At 46.3% G+C, this 9,081-nt stretch overlaps 1 long non-coding RNA gene across 1 annotated transcript; it reads right to left on the bottom strand.

The window, feature by feature from the left end:
• Positions 1–5,242: 5,242 nt before the first annotated feature.
• On the bottom strand, positions 5,243–8,589 carry LOC117074920. Its single transcript, XR_004433763.1, has 2 exons — positions 8,124–8,589; positions 5,243–6,194 (listed from the first exon to the last, which is right to left on the bottom strand). It is a non-coding gene; the product is annotated as an uncharacterized LOC117074920 (long non-coding RNA).
• Positions 8,590–9,081: the final 492 nt, after the last annotated feature.

Consider the following 9,081-nt stretch of genomic DNA (forward strand, 5'->3'; position numbering starts at 1 on the left):
AAGGATAAGAAAGTGGTCCCAAAACCTCTCCAAAGGGTAGTGGGGAGGTGGCTGGTTCAAGCTGTCACTTAACAGTGGGTCAAAAGGAACAGAAGCTGAGGCTCTAACACCAGCCTTCCCCCACAGGGCTCCTGTAATCCTATAGAAACTTGGCCTTGGGAGAAGAGCAGAGGATGGGGGACCCTGCTCTGGGGCACTGGGGCAGATGCGAGAAGGAGGCACTTGAGAAAGCAGCCGAGTGTCTGGAGCCCATCTCCTAAACCTCACCAACCAGAGGGGGTGGGTGGCCCGAGGAGACCACCACTAAGACCCATCTCCTAAGCCTCACCAACCAGAGCGGGTGAGTGGCCCGAGGAGACCACCACTAAGGCCCATCTCCTAAGCCTCACCAACCAGAGCAGGGAGGTGCCCCGAGGAGACCACTGCTAGGGCCCACCCTGCGAGGCACGGGCTGAAGTCATGCCTTCCTCTGCCTGTCTTCAGTGCAGTGGAACTGCCCCCTTACAAGACCTGAAGCTGGGTCCCAAGGGGGCAGACGCTAGAGGGTCTTGAGGCAGGCCACAGCCTTGAGCTACACATGTGAACAGCATTTATTTTTCATGCACTCAACACACGTTCAAGCCTATGGACTCTCTGCTGGGCCCTGAGCAGGGCCCTGGGAACAGAGGTGTGAGAAACCTCTGAGCTGGTCGAGGCCAGGGCCAGTATCGTCCCCCAGCACAGAGCCTGGTGGCCGCTGTCACCTGGTGAGTGTTTGCTGAATACACAGAAGGTCGTGTGGGGTGAGCAGGTTGGGCAGAGCAGCTGGAATAAGGGGTGCTGCAGCTGAGACCATGAGGGGGGCTCGTCCCCACCTGGAAGCACCTCAGTCGCCGGGTTCCTGTCCTCCTTGCTGATGGCTGCAGACTCTGGGAACAGGGAACTCCCCTCTGCCTCAGAGAACTTGCCTAGGGAGCGGAGAGGGCCACCAGTCCCCTGAACAATGGCCTCAACTCCTCCCTGTCCCGAGCCCCTGGGCTTCTGGTAGCTTGGAGCCTGCGCCTGAGGTCAGGCTGAATGGCCTGGGACCACATGTCTATGTCCAAGTGCCCAGACGGCCCAGCCCTGCCCTTTGATCAGGTTAAGGCCTGGCAGGGCTGGGGAAGGGAAGGGACATGCAGCAGGAGGTCATGGGGCCCAGGAGTCTGGGAGGGACCCCCAGACCAGCGTACTGGCCCCACAGGCCCCGAGCTGGGAGCCCTGAGGTCAGAGCCCCACAGAGGAGCCCGAAGCACAGTCCAGGTCAGCAGGGCCGCTTGCTGTCCAGAATGGCCTTCCAGTCGTCCACCCATGAGTGTAGCCTGCGGCAAGGGGGCTGCAGCTGCAGGTGCTGGTTGTGGCAGGCGGTGAAGAGGACATGCTCCCAGCTGGGGGTTGGCTCGGCCCCTGTGGGTGGGAAAGCAGCACTCAGCTCAGCACAGTGGAGACCTGGAACGCAGCCACCTAGGGTGGAAATGTGGGTAATCCAGGCAGGCATCTGGCCTCAACGAAACGAGTTTCCTCTGTAAAGCGGTGACTGCACGCACACCTGCCTCGCAGCGGGTGTGAGGATGGCACGACACGCAGCAAGGAGGCCCTCCATACGCGCAGCTAGCGCTCAGTCAACAGGGACTGACTGTGCAGGCCGCCATCACCACCAGCGCTGCCAATGGACATGTGCCCCGCCATCCTGACGGCTTATACCACACGGTATTCCAACTTCCCTCTCCGTGCCCCGCCATCCTGATGGCTTACACCACTAACTCTAAGGCAGGTGGATTTTTTTAGGTTTTTGTTTTGCCATAATTCCTAAGTAGGATATTCTGTTAAGGAAGATGATTTGAGGGGAAAATCACATTTTATAAAAATATCTATATTTCAGGTTCTGCTCTTAGTTCCTCAGATGTGTCATTTCATTTGCTTGTCACAATTCTCTGTAATGGGCACGATTAACTCCATCTTATAGATGAGGAAACCAGTTGAGAGACACTAAGCAGCTTGTCCAACGTCACACACGATGCTCCTCCAAGAGGCTAAAACATTCGCAGAATTGTGAGTCTGACCCCAAATGAGTAACTGACAGACTGAAGAAGAAAGGGGACGGTTCCTAAATAAACCAGTGTAACTGTGCAGGCGTTCTTGATGTGCTCAGGAAAACATGAGGGCATATACAGAAACTGAAAATAGGGCACCCGGCCTTGGGAGAACAGGAGTGGGCAGGAACCTCGGAAAGCAGTCTGAAAAGTTAGCCCTGAAAAGGAGCTGGGTGTTGACAATGGTGAAGACAAACCCTCTGGATGCTCTTTCAGCTTTGTTTTTCTTTCTTCCCTCAGGCATATGCACCCAAAAATGGTCTTTGCCCATTTGCAAAGTATAGCTCAAACCTTAGTAGGAGGAACTAAAGTCCAAGGAAACCATCTCATGAATGTAAATATCCTGGCCCAGGGAAATTAAAACCCAAACACTGTGAATATTCACTGAGATAACTTGTGAATGAGGCTATGAACTGCTACCAGTAACCACCGAGAAATCATAAAACAAGTGCCACAGAGATGGGGACCAGACGAGGAGGCTCTTTATGGAATGATAGGAATGATCTCCAAAATACACTGAAATACACTGAAAAGAGAAAACGCGCAAGTGCAGAATGGTGTGTCCATTTATGTTACTATTTGTGTACAGAAAGGTAAGAGGATATCCCTTTGCTTCCAGACACACTGAATAGCTCTAGAAAGATACCACATTCCCCACCACTGGTGGGTGAACTTGGTGGTTGGGCAAAGGGGCAGGAGCAAAACTTTTCACTATAACCGTTTACATTTTGAATAAGTAAACTGTCTTACTTGTTCCAAAAAAATAAAAAGAATAAAACTTAGAAAGTGTTTACCTGATAAAAAAAAAAAAAATTAGAGTTTGAAAGAACAGATTTAAGATGGAGTCTAGTTCTGCCGTCCAGGCTGGAGTACAGTGGCGTGATCTCGGCTCACTGCAACCTCCGCCTCCTGGGTTCAAGTGATTCTCCTGCCTCAGCCTCCTGAGTAGCTGGGATTACAGGCGTGCACCACCACGCCCGGCTAATTTTTGTATTTTTAGTAGCGATAGGGTTTCACCATGTTAGTCAGGATGGTCTCGAACTCCTGACCTCATGATCTGCCTGCCTCGGCCTCCCAAAAGTGCTGGGATTACAGGTGTGAGCCACCGCGCCCGGAGAAATGGTTTGCAAGGAAACACAGTGATCCCCAGGAGCCAAAATAAGCCAAACTCTAGGACCCTTTCTACAGTAAGGTGTGTAGGCCCTTTCTACAGCAAGGTCCTAGAGTTTGGCTTCTTCTCAGTGATTTTTCCACTCCCACAGACTTGGCTCCTGCCAACAGAAGGAATGGTGGTAGTCAGTGGGTTAATTTGCTTAAGGTCACACAGCCAGGATGTGGCTGAGAGGACAGAACAAAGTCATGCCTGTGCCCTCTCTTACACAGACTTTTCTTATGGTCTTCTCATCACTGCATTGACTATGTGTAAGTCTTATTTTCCACCCCAGGCTGGAGTGCAGTGGCACTGTTATGCCCAGACCGTTTATTCCCCGAAGAAGACCACCAGAGTCCAGAGTCAAAGCCAAGCGGCAAGGATCTTTAATGCAAGTTTGAACTTGGTCCCTCCGTTCTATAACATACAAGAGGGCCCAGAACAATGCATGCGCTTGCTTTTTATAGCTCGAGGAAAACAGGACTTGTAAAGTTGCAGAGGGACGAGGGAATTCTCTAGGTTACAGCATTACAATTGGTTAACATTTTAAGTTTATATATTTAGCAGTTTTTTTATTGGTTCCTGCGCTTTCACAAACGGCTGTGTTCTTATCGGGGACTTTCCAGGTGGTGTCTTTCTAAAGTTGAGATATATGGTAGTCTTTGAACTGAAAGATATATTGGTGGGGAGACATATGGTGGGATGTGCCCAGGAAGTTGAGAGATATATGGCAAGCACTGGTAATTAGAACAGAAAAAGAACAAGACAGGGACTTTTACAATTCTTGTCTACACAACGTCAGGAATCTATAGATAACATAATCGGTTAGGTCCGGGGTCAACTTTTAACTAGGCTCAAGGCACCGCCCGGGCTGTCTGCCTGCAAATTTCATTTCTGCCTTTTAGTCTCTTCATTTGATCTCTTTCATTCCCCCCTTTCTCAGGTACCTCTGGAGCCAATCTTGGGTCTTATAAGTCTGATTCTGTTTTAGCGCTTACAGGTTGGTATTGGGCTCTGAGGACCATGAGCTGTATGGTGTCAAACCTTTCCCTGACAAACCGCAAAATTCTGTTAATAACACAAGGTCCTACAGTAAGCAGAAATAGTAGACTTAGCAGGGGTCCAAGGAAGGGGGTTAACAGGGGAAACATAGAGGAATTTTACCATTGTCATCATGACACTGAGATTACAAACTTTACAAAGTAATAGAATATTACAAAGTAAGTGGGGGCAGGATTAGAGCACAGGATGGTGTTAACATTAAAATTGCTAATGAAATTTTGGGCACGCATAGTCATTGATAACATTTTATCAGGAAATAGGGTTTGAGAGCAGACAACCTGACTGACCAAAATTTATTAGGTGGGAATTTTTTCATCCTAATAAGCCTGAGAGCACTACAGGAGGCCGGGGCTTATTTCATCCCTTCGGCTTCAACTGTAAAAGGCGGCACGCCTCCAAGGGGTCGTTTATAGGCCTACCCTCAGAGCGCATTCTCTTTCTCAGGGATATTCCTTGCTGAGAAAAAGAATAAAGCGATATTTCTCCTATTTGCATTCAAAAAGAGAAGAAATATGGCTCTGTTCCGTCCGGCTCATCGGCGGCCAGTTCAAGGTTACCTCCCTTGTTCCCTGAACATCACTGTTATCCTGTTCTTTTTTCAAGATGCCCAGATTCCATATTGTTCAACACACATGCTCTACAAACCATTTGTGCAGTTAACTCAGTCATCACAGGGTCCTGAGGTGACATATATCCTCCTCAGCTTACAAAGAAGACGATGGGACTAAGAGATTAAAGACATAGGAAATTACAAAAGTATTAAAGTAAAGGCAGACATAAGAAATTACAAAAGTATTAATTTCGGAGAACTAATAAAATGTTCATGAAATCTTCATATTTTATGTTTTTCTGCCGTGGCTTCAGCCAGTCCCTCCATTCAAGGTCTCTGACACCCTGCAACATTTTCTTTCCCTTTTTTTCTATATAAATGTGCCATGGCGATGAAGGCTCGTTTGTTCTCTCGATTGTGGCATAGGATTCTTTGACTGGTCCAGCACACTAAAAACAAACCGATTAAACAGAGACACATAATTCCAAAATTTACTGCAGTAGAGTTTTCAATAGACTTAATCTAAGTCGTGGGATTTAATCCATAAAGAATTTTTTTTTTTTTTTAACTTGATCTAATGCCTCAGTTCCAGGCACAATATTTAAATGACTTTGAGAGGCTTCAAAATTTGTTGTTCTAATTTAGAAATGTCTAAAGTGAGATTATCTCCTCTTCTCTGTAGATGGCGTTTTGCCATGTCCCAGTGATGTTTAGACTCATTATAAACTTGGGGTGTAATACAAAAATCTGAAGTATTCCAGTCACACTGTAACTGGAAACAATACCTAATGGAAATATTTATCATCAATTTTTTTTCTCCAGTTAGGCAGGGCAACAATCATCTGTGGGACCAGGTACCTACACACTATTATTAACATATATTTTAATAGGATTATTCATCCTTGTGACTGCCCGAATTAAGGGCGGGAAAAGCACATAAGCCCAGTAGGTATAGTTAGCTGCAGCTGCTCCTGCAGGCATGGGGAGACTTACCACCGTTGATACAACTATTAAAGCTGCCAGCAGCATTTTTTTTTTTTTTTTTTTTTTCTGAGGTTTGTGTCACCTTTGCGCTGGCTAGGCTTTTTCTAGCTAACAGTGTCAGCTTCTCTAACTGTGCTCAGGTCGGCAGCTCTGCTTTCCTGGTGCGTGGTGACTTTATCTGTTTTTCTAATATCACCACTTGATTTATCCTGCGAGTCAATGGTGCTTGATTACGGTGTTTCTGTCTCCGTGGAGGCGCTTTCCTTTGCATCTCCGATGGGTTCATTGTAGAACTTCAAATGTTTAGTGGGTATCCAAATAGGAAGCTGATTTTCTCCTAGTGAAACACAAGCAAAACCTCTTCCCCAGGTTATCACCTTCCTCTATTTCTCATGTCCTATCTTTGTTGTAACAAAGTGAACAGCTGGTGTAACTGATTATCTATGCTATATTTAATTAGAGCTGCCTTAACATCCTTTGTAGCCTGTACTACATTTGCAGAATCTGATATAATATTAACAGGTTGATTAAAATCTTTTAACACTGTAATGACTGCAACCAACTCTGCTCTTGAGCTGATTGATATTGAGTTTTGATTACTCGCTCTTTTGGCCCTCTGTAAGTCACTTTTTCATTGCTGGAACCATCAGTGAATACTGTCAGAGCATTTTCTAAAGGTTTATGTCTGGTAATTTTAGGTAAAATCCAAGTAGTCAATTTTAAAAATTGGAAGATTCTTGTTTTCGGGTAATGATTATCAATAATTCTTATAAAATCTGCAAGGCCAATTTGCCATGCACCAGAATTGATAAAGGCTCGTTTAACTTGTTCCTTGGTTAAAGGAACAACTATTTTGTCTGGGTCATTACCACACAATTTTATTATTTGTAATCTTGTCTGACCAATTAATGTAGCCATTTGATCCAAGTACAATGTAAAAGTTTTAATTGTACTGTGAGGAAGGAATGACCACTCTACCAGATCAGTATTTTGAAAATGATGCCTTTTGGAGAACGCACAGTGGCGAAAATCAAAAGTTGGAGAGGTTTGGATCTTATTAAATGCTATTGTTAGTCCGACGTTGGCAACCTCTGCTTGCAGAAATGTGTAACAGTCAATTAATTTGTCTCTTGTTTCTGCAGCACATAAAATATCATCAATATAGTGAATGATATAACAATCTGAAAATTTGTTTCTAACTGGTTGAAGGACTTGACCTACGAAAGCTTGACAAATAGTTGGACTATTAAGCATTCCCTGAGGTAAAACTTTTCACTGAAACCTGGTGGCTGGTTCTTTATTATTTATGGCTGGTACAGTAAAGGCAAATTTTTCACAATCTTGCTCTGCCAGAGGAATGGTAAACCAAAGCAATCCTTTAGACCAATTATAATTAAAAGCCAGTCTTTTGGGATCATGGCCGGAGAGGGCAATCCAGGTTGGAGAGGCCCCACGGGTTGAATTACAGCGTTTATGGCTCTTAAGTCCATTAACATACGCCATTTGCCTGATTTTTTTTCTGAATTACAAATACAGGAGAATTCCAGGGTGAGAATGAAGGCTCAATGTGTCCCTTTTCTAATTGTTCCTTTGCTAATAAGTGTAAAGCCTCCAGTTTTTGCCTTGGTAGCGGCCACTGATTTACCCATACCGGTTTTTCTGGTTTCCAAGTTAACGGAATGGGTTTAGGAGGCTCTACATTGGCCGCCCCTAAAAAGGATACCCCATTCCTTTTCTTTTTTGATTTTTCTTAGTCTCAATTGGGACTTTAATGCCATTTTCATTTTTTCCTAATCCCTTTCCTGGTATATATCCCATCTTAGTCATGATTTTTTTTGACTCATGGGGCTGTATAATGGAGCAGGCATAATGATTTCTGCACCCCATTGTTGTAACAAATTTTGACCCCATAGATTAACAGGAATTGAAGTAATCATTGGCTGAACAGTACTTTCTTGATTATCTGGCCCTAAACAATGTAAAATCATTGTACTTTCATACACTTCTGAAGCTGTGCCTACGCCAATAAGTCTTGTAACAGCCTTTTGTTTAGGCCAATTTTTTCCCAATCTTTTAGATCTAAAGTTCCCTGTTCCGGAAACCATGGACAAAGCTGTTCTATTGTTTGAAAGAGCGTATTTAGATTTTTGCTAGACACTTTAACTCCCCCTCTTTTTAAGAGAATTTTTATAAAGCTGCGATGAGGCATATCTACTTTTAGTTTGCTCCATTGTTACCCTAGGTTCTTCCGAGCGCACAAGCTTACCGCAAGGCTGACTGTAGACGTACTCGGGAGTCTCTCGTCGACTTGTCCTCAATGACCACGCTCCAGCGTACCTTTACCTTAGAGAAAAGCTTCCACGTTGGGCACCAGATGAAGGGGTGGCGTGCCCCTCCACACCTGTGGGTGTTTCTCGTTAGGTGGAACGAGAGACTTGAGAAAAGAAATAATACACAGAGACAAAGTATAGAGAAAGAAAAGCGGGGCCCAGGGGACCGGTGCTGTGCTTACAGAGGACCCACATCGCCCCTTCAGAGTTACTTTCCCTTTCAGTGGGTCCGGGTGCGCTGGCCGCCTCCCGTCCGCCTGCTCCCTCCCGCGGCTCAGCCTGGGGCGGGGCTGAGGCCTGCGGTCCGGAGAGGTACGGAGGGGGTTCTGTGGACAGTGGGTCCCCGCTATCAGGTAAACAGGTCCTGCAAGGGAAAGTGAGTTACGGAATATCAACAAGTTATGTCAGTCGCAGGCGTGCTCCAGAAATCTGGGTCAGAACAAGTTCAGACAAGAATCAGATGAGAGCCGGGGGACGTCTCCCACCGGTCTCCGCTGGCTGTCCTATAGCGCGTCCGCCAGGACTTATGCCAGCTTTCAGCTTCAGACCTCGCGAGTCACAGATTCAGAGCGGACTTAGAGAGCCGCGGATTCAGACAGGCTAACAGCCTCAGATTCAGAGCAGACTTAGAGATCCGCAGGTTCAGACAGGCTAACAGCCTCAGAGCGGACTTAGAGATCCGCAGGTTCAAAACGGACACAGACAGACAGACAAAGACGAGCCGCAGACTCAGAGAGCCGCCGATTCAGAACGGACACAGACAGAGAGCCGGCTCACCTATTAGCAGATCGATCCTAGTAGATCCGTTGACCAGGGATCTGGTGGGCTTGGGGAATCCCGGATGAGCCCCCAAATGTTATACCCAGACCGTTTATTCCCCGAAGAAGACCACCA

Source organism: Trachypithecus francoisi, unplaced genomic scaffold (assembly GCF_009764315.1).
Source record: "Trachypithecus francoisi isolate TF-2019V2 unplaced genomic scaffold, Tfra_2.0 Contig01665, whole genome shotgun sequence".
NCBI classification, from domain to species: domain Eukaryota; kingdom Metazoa; phylum Chordata; class Mammalia; order Primates; family Cercopithecidae; genus Trachypithecus; species Trachypithecus francoisi.